Below are 16,548 nucleotides of genomic sequence, written 5' to 3'. Positions count from 1 at the left end.
CCTGCTTATCAATATTTAGAAGAGTTTAAATAAGTAGTATCTAGGATTTGACTTAACAAAAACATTTCTGATTTTGTTTACACTTGGTTTCTCACTTAGTAATTTGCTTAGTGGTGCTGCTGAAGTCACCCCTTAGACACATCTCTCTCCTAGCAGCCAGCACCAAAACTTGCAACAAGGTTGGAGACAGACAAGATAGAAAAAAACTGTCGAAATGCAGTCATTCATAGTTTATGATGTGTAGACAGTAGGGGAGAGGTGATGAAAAACAGGGAACAGGACTTTGTAGAAAGTAGGTTTCAGAGACTCAAGAACTAAATAGCGATAATGAGAAATTTCTGAGCTGTGAAAAAAAAAAAAAAAAAAAAAGGAATATGAAAGAAACAGTGGGAAACATCAATCTTCTTCAGTTCTCCATGCTGTTCACCAAAAAGTATTCCATACCTTCTTACACCACATCTGAGATTTTGTGCTGTTCCTGTCAGCCACTGTACACCCCTTTCATGTCTATGGAACTGTTACTGTACAACAGCCAAAAAAGTAGGAAAGAAATATATAATATTTTTGCTACTGGATTCCAGTAGTTTTTCCAACTACAAGTTTAAATGTTAATCGTGTTGCAAATTCTTATTAAGTCTTCCAGGAAACATTTCATTTTCTTTGACAAGGAGGATAAAACAAACAAACAAAACCCCATCCTTGGGTAATTCAGTGCTATAAAGCTTTTGTGCAAAGATACGATCATTAAGCCTCAGAAGGAGAATTAAAATAAGCACTCTAACTTAGCTATTCTTTCTTTTATAAACTGATATCCTTTTATTGCTTTTGTGGCACTAGGGAGGAAAGCTGCCTGCCACCTGCCTTCCAAGGAACTGCCAGCTTTACCTGGAGAAAATAGCCCATCTGCTAAGTTATACAGCTCTTTCATTCTTCAGCCCAGGTTACTGGTGAAGATTTTATATGTACAGCCTTGTTTTTAATACTTCCAGCTGTTCATTTTTCCTGTGAAAGGAAATCCCTGGATAGAGACACAACAATCCTGAAGGTATGCCCAGATTTGCTTCTGGTGTTCAAACATAGCAATGGGGCAGAAGTCTCCTGCCAATCTCAGCTCTGCTGACCTTCTGTGATGTATCACCTCTCCCCCTCAACACAGATATGTTTAACATGGTGCTGCAAGTGAACTCTGAGAAAGTTTAGTTTCACCTGTTACAAAAGAGGAGGATAAGTATGGCAAAGCACAAAATTATTTTGCTTAAGATATATTAAGATCAGCAGAAAAGTTATTGGAACAGCCTATGTGATCTTCTAAAAAGCCTTCTGCGAAATTTCATCCAGAAACAATCCTCCAGAATACTTCTATCTGTCAATCTCTATCTTTTAACCTTGCCATATCCACAAGGCAGATTTTCTTAGTTTAGGACATTCTGGGAAGGATTCAAGACTAGGAAACCTATCAGACCTTTTTGTCTTCTGGGTACTTGGTCACCTTTTTGTTCCCCATCTTTAAAGTAAGAGTTATAACTTCTGTGTCAGCATGCTACATTGCTTCAAGTTTAAGTAGCATACTGGAGGCTGTCATAAGCTGCCATTCTAACATCCATGGCAAAACATGGAGGTTGCAGCTAGATGTTTGCCCATTGCTGGAACACCTCATTAGGTTTAGAAAACATGTTAAATATTGATCAAAATGTGTTTTATCGGACATAGTATGTTGAATCAGCCAGATGCTGAAATTCCTCAGAGGCTTCACCTTATCACTGTCATCTCTGAAGTTCTCTAGAAATATAGTGGAGCTACCTGGTACCTATGATTTGTGCTTGTTAGATGTCTTTTTGGGTAGGTGGTTTTGGCAGCCCACAATGAGCCTGAACAGGAAGAAAGAGATGCTGAGATTTTGTCGTGAAAGCTAGAGCCATAAGGATGCTCCAAGAGTGGCCAAAACTTCCCATGAACTTAAATGCCTCCAGGAAGAGTTCATGTTCCAAAAACATCAAAAATGGCTGAGGTGGGATTTTTTAATCCAGTTGTTGATTACAAAAGTTTAATTTAGAAGTTTGAATAAAGGCTGCAGAACAGTTTTAATACAACAGAAAAAATGCTTAGCCAGTGACCTTCCATGTAGATGCTGCCTCTTGAAGAGCTCCTCTTGGTTTTTCTGACAGCATGAAAATGTTTTTCCTTCCATTCATTTCATTCACTGGAGACAGAGTGAGAAAAGAAACTACAGTGTCTTCAGTCTTCCCATAGTAGATCTGTTAGCAGAATGTACATGATGTGTCTGGTCTCTGTCCCTCTTATTCACATCAGTAGCGGTTGTCTAACAAGCTGTAGTAAAAAACAAGCTTCATTTTGTGTAACACCATGAAATATTAAGAGAAACCTGTCTTAAAAACAGGCAAGGAATTTGATCTTTAACTGTACACTGAATTTCTAGTAGTACTGCTGAAATAAGCTGAAAGGTATGTACATGCAAAAAATGATGCAGGTGCTAAAAAAACTCAGGAGTTTTCTATTCTGCATTCTGCAATGTACTAAGATCTACTGTTTAGATAGTCTGCTGTGACAGAAATCCATTATTGATGGAAATTATTTGTCTCTGTTAGCTTAATAACATACCAGCCACTCCGCTTTTTAGCAACCCTGAGTTCTCCATTCTGTAAATAAATAAAAGGCAGAAAACCTCCTATGGAGCAGGAGACTTGCATATCCCACAGCCTGGTGTAGGATGTGGAACTGATTTACTGACTCGTCCTGCTATTCAGGGAGAGTCTTCTAAGCCCAGTTCGGGTCTTTTTATGCCAAATCCATAAAACCTGTATCCCTCAGACAGGGACAGAAGCAATGAAAGGTGTGCAGACAGGTTTGCCTGTTTCTCTCTAACAGCAGATCAGCAAAGGTGATATTAACTGCTGTGTTTAGCATGCAGAACGTAGAGCACATGGTGCTGGCAGACAAATGTTAATACAGAACATGATTAAGCCCTTTCTGCTTGAAAGGAGAACTGAAAACGTGCCTGTCTTTTTAGCCATTCTCAAAAGGAGCCCTGCTCTTTGAGAAACACCAGAAGTGACTTTTCTTATTATGAAAATAATCACATGAAAGACCTGTATTTTTGCAAAAAACAGGTATTTTTGAATTGTTAGTTTTTAATTTTTTAGATGTCCTATTTGATGAAGCATCAGAAGTCTGGGAACAGTGATGTGTATTTACAACTTTTCATCTTGCTAGTGCTTTGTCAGCCTGCAATATATAGAGATTTACATACATTTTCCAAAGAGCTTGCTGTACCTCTGACAAGTGTTGATGTAGTAGTTGACATCTTTAATAAGAAAATGAAGAATATGAGTAAAATACTACAGCCATTAATTCATTTCTAGTTTGGTTTCAATCAAAACAATGACAGCAAAACAAACAAACAAAAACACCCAACCAACAACAACAAAACAGACAACTATTGATGAGTTCCTATTAAAAAAAACAACCTTACACAATTACAAAATTCACCCCTGTATGGAAGCAGATATTAGAACCAGCTCTAGTTCAGAGTTCCATTGCTAAAAGCAGATAAATAATTATGGAAGTGACAATTAATACTCCATAAGTTTATGTGTGGTTTATGAAACAATTTCTAGGTGCAGAGAAGAATGGCCAATATTTTTCTTACTGGACTCTCAAGTGGTTTGGTGGGTTTTTGTTTGTTTGGTTGGTTGGTTGGTTGATTTTTGTTGTTGTCGCTGTTTTGCTTTAATATTTGCTTTAAAATGAAGAAGATAACTCCAACGCATTGGTTCATATGCAACTTATTCTTTGTTCATATACTTGTTTTGGGTGCTCTATCCAATGAATGAGGAACTGGTTGCAAGAGAGCTGCACCAGAGAGTGGTGGTCATTGGCTCAATATCCAGATGGAGATCAGTCATGTATGATGTTCCTCAGAGGTCAGTACTGGGACCAATGCTCTTTCATTTCTTCATCAATGACATAAACAGTGGGATTGAGTACACCTCCCTCAAGTTTGCAGATGACACTGAGCTGACTGGTGCAGTAGATACAACAAAAAGAAGGGATACCATCCGAAGGGACCTAGACAAGCTTGAGAAGTTGGCCTATGTGAACATTGTGAGGTTCAACAAAGACAAGTGCAGGGTCTTGCACCTGGATCATGGCAACCCCAACTATCAATATAAGTTGGAGGATGTAAGGATAGAGCACTGCCCTGCTGAAAAGGATTTAGGACTACTGGTGGATGGTAAGCTGGATGTGGGCAAGCAGCATGCCCTCACAGCCCAGAAAGTCAACTGTATCCTGGGCTGCATCATAAGAAGTGTGGCCAGTGAGTACTGGGAGGTGATGTTGCACTTGGACTGGGGCACTCCCAGGTATTTATACAGACTCTGGGAAGAACTCCTTGAGAGCAGCCCTGCAGAGAAGGACTTGGGGGTCCTGGTGGATGAGAAGCTGGACATGGGCCAGCAGTGTGCGCTTGCATCCCGGAAGGCCAGCTATATCCTGGGCTGCATTAAAAAAGGGGTGGCCAGCAGGGAGAGGGAGGTGATTATCTCCCTCTACTTGGCTCTTGTGAGTCCCCATCTGGAGTATTGCATCTAGACCTGGGGGCCCCAGCACAAGAAAGATACAGAGCTTTTGGAAGGAGTCCAGAGGAGATCCGCTAAGATTATCAGAAAGCTGGAGCACCTCTCCTGTGAAGAAAGGTTGAGGGAACTGGGCTTCTTTAGCGTGGAGAAGAGAAGGCTCTGGGGAGTCCTCATTGTGGCCTTCCAGTGCTTGAAGGGACCATATGAACAGGAGGGGGAGTGACTGTTTATGTGGGTTGATAGTAATAGGATGGGGGGAATGGTTTTCAACTAAGACGAGGAGATTTATGTTAGATATTAGGAGGATGTTTTTCACTCAGAGGGTGGTGATGCTTTGGAAGAGGTTGCCCAGAGATGTTGTAGATGCTCCATCCCTGGATGCATTCAAGGCCAGACTGGATGTGGCTATGGGCATCCTGGTCTAGTGGTTGACAATCCTGCCCAGAGCAGGGAGGTTGAAAAAGGGTTATCTTTGAGGTCCTTTTCAACCCAGGACACTCTATGATTCTATGGTCCTGCCCCTCTACTCTGTGCTGGTGTATCCTCACCTGGAGTTTTGTGCCTAGATGTAGAGTCCTGAATGCAGGAGAGACATGGACCTGTTGGAGCATACCAGAGGACCGCAAAAATGATGCAAGGGATGGAACACCTCTCCTATGAGGACAGGTTGAGGGAGCTGGGGCTACTGAGCCTGGAGAAGAGAAGGCTCTGGCAAGACCTGATAGCGGCCTTTCAGTATCTAAAGAGGGTCTATAGGAAAGAAGGGGACAGACTCTTTAGGACAAGGGGAGTGTTTTCAATCTAGAACAGGGGAGATTTAGACTGGATATAAGAAAAAAGTATTACAATTTTGTTTTAATAGTAAAAGTAGAGAAGCACTGGGACAGGTTGCCCAGGGATATGGTGAATGCCTTGTCCTTGGAGACACTCAAAGTCAAGCTGGATGGAGTGCTGAGCAACCTGCTTGAACTGTAGAGTTGGACAAGATGACCTTTACAGGTCCCTTCCAACTCAAATAACTCTATGATTGTATGCTTCTTTTCTTTTCAGTACTTTGTAGATTTATTCAACATCTTTCCCACTCTCGAGCTCTGTGAAAAAGTTTGGGTCATCTACAGATTTTGTCAGTTCACTGCACTATTTCTACTAAAGTAGCTGGAGGGAACAATATCTATTCAAGTTGTTTGACATTCAGATTTTCAATTGTTTAAGTACATTAGTGTTAAATGGACTTAAAACATCTATTCAGGGTACATCTGCTTGACATGGACCATCTTTTCCAAGAAATGGTGATTACAAGTGAGAAAAGCTTCATCAGTAATGATTTATTGACTTAAAAGTTGAAATGGGAAAATACATTAGCAATTATAATATAAATATATATTTTTTACATTTTTGAGTAGAGATGTGAAATAGTTGTTAAATCTAGTCCTATTAGGCAAATTTTGTAGCTAAACTAGAAAATTCATCTGCATTTGATCAAATGATACACGTTTCAAAATCCTGTGACATCAAATGCTCAGTACAGAGCGTGCTCTAGCCCGTATTAATCATTAGCTGGTTGGCCAGTCTTTGCTCTCGCAGCTTGATCTATGCCTAAAATAGCAATAGTCATGCAGCCTTTCTTCAGAATTGTGATAAAATATATAAGTATTAGAAAAAGTTAGATGTGATAGTAACGTACAATGGAATTAACCTACAAGGAAACTAATCAGTTAAGGATTTTATCTCCTTCTCTGGTAGATTTCCTAATCCTGCTGTATTTATATGTAAAAGAATCTGCCTTTATGCAATTGGATTATAAAATTTTACGTGCTGTAATAGTAAAACAGATAATAATGCTAAGACATGATTGTGTGAAACAGCTAAAAGCCCAATTGATGACCTCAGTAACAAACTGAAGGCTGTCATCAGCTAAATTTCTGTTATTCACTAGTGATGTTGAGACTGTGTAGATCACTGCAGAGATTTCTACTGTCATTCTGAAACCAGACTAGGTTTTGAAACTGTTAGTGTGCTACTATAGCTCAGTACAACTATTTTTTAAATAATACGATTTAAGTAAATGTATAACAGATTTTCTAAGCAACAGATTGAAAAAGAATTTGATACACTTCCAGAGGATCAGAAAGGCAGGGACTGTATTACTGAGAGACTTTATTTAATTCAGTTTTTAATTCTATTGAATATTACTTTACATTTTCAAATGATGATTTCCTTGCATTGATCTGATTCTTTGATTTTTTTAATTATTGCAGTGCAGCAATTTTTAGTAATGATGATACAAAGAATGCTTAACATTTCTTTATCATCAAAATTTGTTGAACCATATCTGTATAGTTTTTCCAAGTCAGTTTGAGTGAATACATATTTTAATCTCTTCTACATGGATCTAATGAACACTTATTTGTTATTTGTTGAAGTGCAAAAAATTATGTCTGTAATTTAAAAACAAAAACAAAACAACAACAACAAAAAAACCAACCTCATGAAAGCTTTTTTTTTTGTGGCACTGATTAATTTCAATTTACCTGTTAAATTGAGAGTTGAGTAAGATATTTTTAGAACAAACCGATATGGTGGTAAAATTGTTTATTGCGATTTTTCACATGAAGTTGTCTTGTTTTCTGCTTTCTAAGGAAGGGATACATGCTAGTTCTTCTCCAAAGACCAATGTTCCTTATTTGTTATAAATATGCAACTAAACCAGTTACAAGATGTCACCTAGTTATGACTGTGGAGCTATCCCAAATAACTGATATAGTTATATATATTTATAGACCTTTTATTAAAACTGTGAGCCTTTCTGCTGATGTAGCTTCTACTCTTGCCTTCCCTGTGGAGATATTCATCTGACAGCATTCTCAAGTGTGTGTCTTATTCAGGAAGTTTATATTTTCAAGTGACAGGTTCATTAAGGAAGATGGAATTAATGTCAAGGAAATCTGCAAATTTCTCCCAAATTCTCTTGCATCTTTTATCGCCATCCTAGTGGCTATAGGTGAACTTAGCTTATTGTTAGCTGAAACTTAGCTGTTCTGTGTGTAAAACTTGTGTGTTTATGAGAATATGAATTTTACTCAGAAAATAAAAGCTTTCTTCTTTCTGTCCTTTGGTGAAAATTCCTAACAAAACCGGGATGTAGCATTCATTATGTTATAAGGAAAAATGTCACATAATTTAATGTAAATCATTTCCTTGAGCTAAAAAAGGTAATTTAACTAGAATATGTAAGTGAAGATCTGCTGGAATTATTTGTATTAGATACAACTTGGCACCAGCATAGAACAGTAATCATAAAGGTGAAAAGCAAGACAAATTAAGCAAATGGAAGTGAAATCTGTCAGATAGAGAATGATTTTTTTAATATTTGCAAAACACTGAAAATTTATAAAAACATTCAGATGGCACAGCGCAACTGGCATTGTTGGAAGCCATAATGTAATTTCTATTCAGAGAGTTTTAAGTATTTGAATCCTATATTAATACATTTATCTCTACTTGTAACACCTTATTCCAAAATGCCTACCTGGTGAGATGGTTATGAAATTTATTTTTTTATATATTTTTATTAAGTAATGTATGGTAGTGGATTCTCTTGAGAAGGTTATAATTTAATTAGCTACTACTGTTTACCTGAATTATTCATTTGCTCTTTCACTGCAGTGATTTGGGGGCAAAGGTTACAATGCTTAGCTATATTTCTAAGAGTTCTTAAAAATAATTGGATAAGAAATTATGTGTTGAGCACCTACTTATTATTCTTAGCAGTTCATGACTTATTTAAGTGTTTTAATCAAACAGTAAACAGTGTGTTTCTCAGGCTACTTTCAGTCCTGGTTTTTGAATCACGATTTGTAAGCACTAAAGCATACGCCTTTTCATTAGGCAAAACAAAATTTTTGTAGCATTTTGTCTTTCTCAATCCACACAGTAGGAAATATAAAACAGACTTAATGTTAGAGGCAAGGCATATTATACTGGCTAAATAAACACACAGAATTAACCAATCAGTAAGCTAACATGATTATAATTAATCTCCTACACCTGCAGAATGTCTTATCCAAATCACTCTTAATTGATTACCATTGATATTTTTCTGAATCGCTAATAGAAATACAGCTTGTAGTGAGGATAACAGTCTGGTTTATATTTTCATTAGACTTCCTGTGTCTGTACTGTGCTGCACCTGCCTACTCCCAATATGCTTGTTATAACTGTCATATACTTTTATGAGGATAGAGGCAATGTTCTGGCAAGCTAACTTGACTCAAATTGTGTTCAGATATAAAACATGAAGACCCACTTGTGATTGCAAAGGTAGTAAGTCTAATTTGATTAGTGCTCCAGTGACATGGCAAATTATGAATGTCATTTGTCATTTCTCATAAGTACTCATGAAAGAATCATTTTCAGAGAAGGTGTAATTGAAGTTGGTGAACACATTCAGCACCTTTTGCGCTCAGGGAAATAGTCTATATATCATGCTCAGTGCTGGCTTTAGAACAAAAAGAAACAGGAAAAGCAATAAACAGGAAGTTCTACCTACCAAACTGAGTGAAAATTTTTCCCTTGATTTCAGTGGAAGTATGACTTTCTCGTTAAAATTTGTGTAACTGAGTCCCAGCAACCAAAAATCCCCACAATTTAAAATCTTAAAACCGTTGTTAAACAATCAGGACTTATTTTCTAAAAATGCTCTATCTTTCCTAGTTGCTAAGCAACTAGGTTTAAAGAAAAAGGCCAGTACCTCAGCTTATGTGAACTGGAGGGAAATTTATATATATACAGATGCACACCTGTTTTTCAAAAGACTGAGATTATGCATTAAGTTAGTATTTCTTTCAGAATGTTGTGTGCACGAAAGTAGAATTACTTTTCTTACTGTCAGAAGATATATCTCCTCAAGGTAAATTATGAAGGTTTGAAATTTTTCTTTCTCAAACCTCCTGCTGGAATTTTTGATTGAAACTATTTGTTTTTCTCTTTTTAGCTTTGTGTCTTGTTATATAAATATTGCTGAAAGGATTCATTAAGACACCATAAAATACTAGGGGAGGAAGGAGAGGAAAAAAAAAAAAAAGACCTGGTTTTCCTGAATATTCTTTCCATTGTCAAACAACACAATTCAGGTTAGTTGTAATATTATGCTATTGTGACTGCAGAGTGCAAGAGTGATTGATATTTTTGTTTTATTACTTACATGGTTAATTTCATGGTGTATTCATGATATTTCCTGTTGCTGTAGCTGGGAAGACAGACAATAATATGAATATAAGCCATGAGTAAACTTCAACTTAAATCATGGAACCAACCGACAGAATCAAGTTGCACTTCGCAAAGGAGCACGGGAGAATTGTCTTGTAAAATCCTTTAAGCACAAGTGTACTTTTTACCACATTTATGCCAATATGACATTCTTAGGGAAATCTGTATTCTGGTTTTTAGTTACTTAAAATAATTAAAGCAATTTAAAAAAATGCTTCAAGATGAAATTTCTTCAATTGACACTCATTATACTTAGATTTCCATATTTTAGAATAAAACAGAAATGAAATTTGTACAATGAGGTCATTGTATTCCTTTTTTTTTTTTTTTTTTTTTTTTGCAGTTTTTCCCATCCTAAAATTATTAACATCTTGCTCTTTTAAGAGCAAGTAACAATGTATAACTTTTCTTCCAGACAAGTTCTGTCTGCTTGTACATAAAAAAAATTGTCTTCCAGATAACTCTTGGAAATACCACAAATAATTACTCACCAGAGCTGGCTTCTCCAAACAGTGTGAACGACAATGACGAAAGAGAATGTGAGAAAAACTCTCTGATCTTTTTCAGTATAATAAATACTATTTGGTGAATTCATCCTACAAGCATTACATATGATAGAATGCTACTGAATTAGAGTTGCTTTGACAGATAACTTACATGCAATGCAATGGAAGGATAAAGATGTGCTAGCTGGTACTTGGGGAAAACTGTGATAGCAGCAGCATCTCCAGCAGCTGAGTGCTGCCTTTTTGAGGACTTTCCTTGATGGGAAGCAATACTCAGGTATATGTGCCTACATCAGGTATATTGTAGGAAGTGCTAAGGAAACAAGCAGAGTTGGGTGAAGAAGCAACAGTAAGTAATATGAATATAACGCTGATATTTTCATCTTTCCATGGATCTGTCAGTGGAACAACCTTTATTCTGCAAAAATGGAGGTCTATTTTATTTATTTTTAATAGATTTTGCTAGCTGTTATCAGGAGAATATTTTAGTTTTTGAAGCCATGTGCTTTGCATTTTAATTATCACCTACTACCTAGTGCTTTGAATGTGTTTAATCCATTATAGCAGCAACTGTGTTAATCAATTCTAGTCACTGATTCATATTAAATGACATATGTAGAAAACAGTCCATCTGTCTCTGTTATATCGTTCCATGCCTTCTTTCATGTTTCCATTACAAATTCTGTAATAAATAGTCTGATCGTTTTGAGTGACATGTGGGATCTTTATTGGGCAAGACATTTCAAGTACATCTGTCTTTTGACTGGTTTATAGATGACAGTTCTAACAACAGCTATTACCTTCCGAAAGGCTGCAGTATTGAAGTATTCTTTATATTCCTGTCACCTCTTCTATTTTTTTTTCAGGATGTATATTGCTGTAAATTTCTAGAATTTTCTTTTTTTTTTTTTTCCTTTCAATCCAAACTTTTGCTGTATGATGATTATTTTTTCCCTATCATGCTGAATCAGGCCAATAGCTACCATAACCTCTTTCTCTTCAAATCTTAATTGTTGTATTTTTTTGCCTAATCCTGATGCCATTTTCCACTTGCCTTTGTCACTTTTGCCTCTTCATCTTAATAGGCATAGCTTTCTCATTACTCTTGAACTTTCTGGCCTCTTTCATATACAGTGCTACTGAGACTGTCAGATATGTCATTCTGCTGCTAAAGTTCTGCTCATAAACTTTTCTCAGAGCTTCACCTTGCTTTGTTTTCGTATCTACTGTATTGGTATACTTGTTGTATGAGACTTTTTTCTCTCGGGCTAGCCTAGGGGAACAGAAAGAATTTCTGTTAATAGTTTGCACATTGAGTAAATTTTTCACTAAAGGTGAACATTAAAAGTTAAAATATCACGCTTTGTCATAGCTGGATCAAAGCTTAACTAAGTATTTTAGGTATCAGGAATTGAAATGAAAGTCCTTACAGGTTTTCATTTTGTATGTCAGCCCATTTAGTCCAAAAAACACAGAATGGTAAATTTTAGTGGCTAAGTTGTAAGGTGATTTATTATTTTCTGAGGTTTTGGTTCTCCGCTTTAAATATTAATATTTCATTATTGTAACACTTATTTTCAAGTCTTCTAAAGAATACAGCATCATACATTTTTAATTTTTTGAAGAGATGCTTCTGGTATGCATAGGATTTTTAATAGTGCATGTGTTTTCTTCTGTTTCAGACTAAATCTGACATGGTGGGCTGGATGACTAAAGAGGACAAGTAGCATTTGCATATTTTCAATCCAGGTGCCTGATTCAAATGCTCCACTGAAAGCCATTGCTCCCGGTGGGTTTTGTAGCAGCCTTCTGGAAATGGAACTGGGACTTTTGGTAAGTAGCTGTAGGGGAAGTACTTGGGCATACTCATACCATGTGGCTGAGATCAAATGCTCTGCTTTTATTGGAACTGAAATCAAGGACACGTGAACTACTAGTAGTATCCTGCTGTCCTACTCTGAAGGAGTGTGGCGATGTTAGACGTTCATGGTAGAGATTCTAGGTTGACCTAGTCTCTTAAAAGAATATGCTAGTTTTTCCTGGTCTTTCTGTGACTGTGTGATACAGTTTTGCCATATGCAAATTAAGGCATACAAAGAGACCAAGTGAATTCTGAGAGCATTGAAGAAACTCATGACAAAATGCTTAGGACCAATCTCAAAATGAATGACAGGAAGGGCTGAAAGATTTCAGCTTTAATCATTGTTTTCTTTTTTTTTTTCCCCCTCAATAAATCCTCAGTAAATTATGAAATCAATATGGTTTTTCCTTTCTAAAACTTCCAGGTGAGAAGGAACTGATAGCACACCACAGCCACAAACTGATTTGGTTTTGAATGCAAGCAGAAAATTCCGCCTGAGTGTGGTTTCTCTTGACTGACACAAGAAGCGTGTTACTTTTTCATGGGTAGCATTCACACACCCATAATATCTGTGAGAATCTCTACTTTAAAAATTCATTTTAATGTCACTTGTGAGAGCACTTTCAGGCCAAGCAATTCATACTAAGTCCAACTTGAGAAAACCAATCCTTCTGAAGAAAAATGAGCAAAGGAAATAGCTACTTATAATACCACTATCAACCGAAGAGAAAAAAAAGTAAAGACTTTGGCTCTCATCTATCAAACCCAAGCATGCGGTACTCTCTCTGGACACAGATGTACGTATGTTTAATAGCTTTGGAAGAGGTATTATCACAGGTGCAGAGCAGGCAGGAATGCATAATTGCTTGTTGCTACAAAGCCTTGGCACCCCAAGATGCAATATCTATCATCTTTACACAGGCAACAAACAGCAGGATCCAAAATAATCTCACTCATTTCCCATTAGTTTTATAAAGTGCAATTACAATTAATTTATTCACTGGGAAAGCTAAAAATCATTTTGTGTGCACATCTTCTTGCTAAAATTTTGATTTTAGAGATAACAAGGAAAAATGTCAACATCTACATTCCTCAGCAATGACTGCAGGAAAACTGTCTGTTCTGTTCATTTGTCCTGACTGCTCTTCACCTGTAAGTACAGAATCATTAAGGTTGGAAGAGTCCACTAAGATTATCTAGTCCAACTATCAACCTGTTACGCTATGCCTACTAAACCAAGTCCCTCAGTGCATTTACCATTTTCTTGAAATCCTCCAAGCATGCCTGCCACTGCTCTTTAATTACCTTATGCTAACTAGACATGTGACTCAAGAGAAAGAGAAAGAGAAGAGTAACAGTACTGTGTGAACACAATATTTCTTCTCAACTGAGCAAGGGAATATGTTGTTTGCAGTGACCTAAAATTGTTTTCTTCTACTCCTAGGTGTTATAGTGTAATGATTCTGAAGATATTTGGTCAGCCTTCTGAGGTAGGTTTATCTCTATACATTGGAAGTATATACTGCTTCACTTTAATTCAGTAACTTTTCCCAGTAAATTGGAACAACAAATGCCTTAAATGGTACCTTCAATTTAGTTTAACAGCTTAACTCAGTGTAGCATAGGAACTTCAGATACCTCAGGATCTTCCAGTAAGATCCACTCTGTGAAGGTGTGGGAGAGATCCAATGGATCTCAAAAAGCAACAAAAGCAGAGAAAGATTTGATTCTTAGAAACAGACACAAGAAAGAACGCTTTTCAAGATATTCTCTGAAAAATCCACTTCTTAATCAGTAACAAATTAGGCTAAACATTCTATGACTATGATCACTCAAGTAGCTGAAGTGAAAAAGACAGAGAACATCAAAAGCAATTTTCAAGTCATCCTGGGTAGTGCTTGTTCTGCAATCCACTGCAGTCAATAAAAACCTTTCACTGACATTAGTGGTTTGGGTTTGAGGCTCAGAAAGTAAACATTGTGATCCTGGTGATAGAATTATGAATTATTTCACTAAGATTGGCAGGCATTTTGTGACAAAATAGAACAAAACAGACAAACAACTGATTTGCAAAAGGATGTAATAGAAGAAATCTGTCGACAAACTGTAAGTATTGATTATTTATTTATTTATTTAATATTGATCACGTAGGATTAATTGTAGTATATATATTACTCAAACCTAAAAACTCTGTGTTGAATATGTTGTGTCACAAATAACATGTGATTTGACACAGGTAGATTAGATTCATTTAATTAAGGAATTCAGTGGCATAAACCCATCTATTATTCTTTCAAATTTCTAATAATGTTGGATTAAAAATCCACTTTTTCTAAAAAAAGGTTTAAGCTTTTGAACTGTCAACTGACTGAAGGGCTGACGTGTTTAGTACTAACTCATAAATCTCATAAAAATTCTTTTTTAAAAAAGGTAGTGCCTTGTTTAATCACGATGTCTGAGGAGTGGTATAGACATGTTTGTGAAATATTGTTTTCTGCTATTTATAACTTGTTCTTTTTTTACTACCTTGTCCTAGGTCATACTTTTTGATTGTTACTAGCAAAACTGCCACATCAATTACCATATCTCATTAGCTCATTGTTAAGGAAGATTTATTAGGCAGTGTTATTCATGGGAAAATATGTGATTAAATTTGAGAATTGTTGCTTTTTTCTCTAAGTTTATCTGCAGAACCTCTTCTAAGGAGGCAAAAGATTGTTATGTAAATATATATACATATATTTTCATTTTTAACCTTAAAAAATAATGAGTATTGCTGTAACTGGTGAAGATGACTGGAGCTTCAGAAGTTTCTGGGAAATTTCAAGGACTTGCAGCATGTCATGAATAAAAAAATATTCCCAAAATTTCTACTAAGGGCATCTTCTCACTGCTAAGGGTCTGTTTTGTATAAGTCTCATGAAAAACTTCAGTCATGGCTTGTCTGCAAGTTTCATCATGTTCATTTATTCCAGGTCTGCAGGAGGTAATCATTCAATAACGGTGCTATCAATAATACTTATGAAAAATCAAGCTTAATGGTTGTCGGATGGTGTTTTATAACACTAGCAGATAAAAACAGAAGTGCGTGCTGTGCAGGCTTCTTGAAGAAGGTACTTGAAGAAGGTACACAAGAAGTGTGATCCCAAATACTTTGTCTGATTATACAACACCTGAAATAAATCAAATCCAGTTTAGTGTTTCTGTTGCTATTTGCTTTGCTCATTCTCACTTTTAATCTAAGTGCAGTTTTTAGTATTCTACAAAAGAATGGTTGTCTTTCTGACAATGCACTAACAAAAATACTAATAAAACCTTGGGAGAGCTTTATATTCAGATATCTAATTGTTCACCTGTGTAAAAAGGAGTCTCAGAGTCATTCATAATGTCTACTATATGCAAAAACTTAAGTGCACTGTAAATTCATTTAGTTAATAAACAATCTGTTCCAGCAGAAAGAACCAGGGCATACTCGTCTTTCTTCAGTTGTCTATTTTAACTGTGAGTGACTTGAATTTATTTTGTCACCATCTCTAGACTTACTCTTTACAAAGAGATGGGAGCAAGATAATATAACTTCTTACAGACTTTTTTGCTGTCTTTAAATGGTAATCAGCAATTTTTCAAATAAGTTTTAAGTTTTCCTTTATGATCATTTCAGAAAGCCAAATGGAGAAACAGTAGGTGTGATTGAATTGTTGATTATAATGGACTAATTAATATATATTTAAAAGATATTTCAGTTTCTGTCTTCAGTTCAAAATAATTTGCGACTTCATTTACACTAGTTATGGGATTAGTAAGTATTATAAATAAAGACTTAAAAATTAATCTTAAAATTAGTGTGAGAAATTGTCAATCAAAATCTGTAAATACCTTAAAGGTTTTTTTCAAATATTAAAAAAAATGTATTATACAAAACCCTGATAAACGCATGCATAACTTTGAAGAGTAATTTTCTATACTGACTTTTTACTGCGAGTGAAGAATATTTGTACTGATCAATTTTTCAGCAGTTATTTGTAAATGCTTACTATTTTGAATAGTTTTTATCATCTGCTTTTAAACAGCTGTATCATTAGCTTTTGTTTTAAGTTAATTTATGACTGACATTTGTAAATACATTGATCATTGCTGATATTCTCTAAACCTCTTGACTTACATGCTTTTAATGAGCTACTTAGTATATTTGACATTGCCATGTCCTACTTATGTTTATATTAATTTTTCTTGTTCATTTTAAAATTATCTTGTCTTTCTATCATTTGTGTGTCTGAATCTTTCCTAGAATACAATTTTTTTTCTGTTTCTGTCA

The 16,548-nt window shown here is 35.8% G+C and overlaps 1 long non-coding RNA gene across 1 annotated transcript in view; it reads left to right on the top strand.

The window, feature by feature from the left end:
* Positions 1 to 16,548, top strand: part of LOC107051710 — a 299,217-nt gene that overhangs the window by 152,458 nt on the left and 130,211 nt on the right. Inside the window, exons 7-12 of the long non-coding RNA XR_006939094.1 lie at positions 838 to 1,045; positions 9,592 to 9,730; positions 12,055 to 12,205; positions 12,658 to 13,030; positions 13,678 to 13,723; positions 15,209 to 15,346. This is a non-coding gene — a long non-coding RNA (uncharacterized LOC107051710). The remainder of the gene's footprint in view (positions 1 to 837; positions 1,046 to 9,591; positions 9,731 to 12,054; positions 12,206 to 12,657; positions 13,031 to 13,677; positions 13,724 to 15,208; positions 15,347 to 16,548) is intronic.

This window comes from Gallus gallus, chromosome 4, assembly GCF_016699485.2.
Source record: "Gallus gallus isolate bGalGal1 chromosome 4, bGalGal1.mat.broiler.GRCg7b, whole genome shotgun sequence".
NCBI classification, from domain to species: Eukaryota; Metazoa; Chordata; class Aves; order Galliformes; family Phasianidae; genus Gallus; species Gallus gallus.
This window is presented reverse-complemented; position numbering and strand designations above follow the sequence as displayed.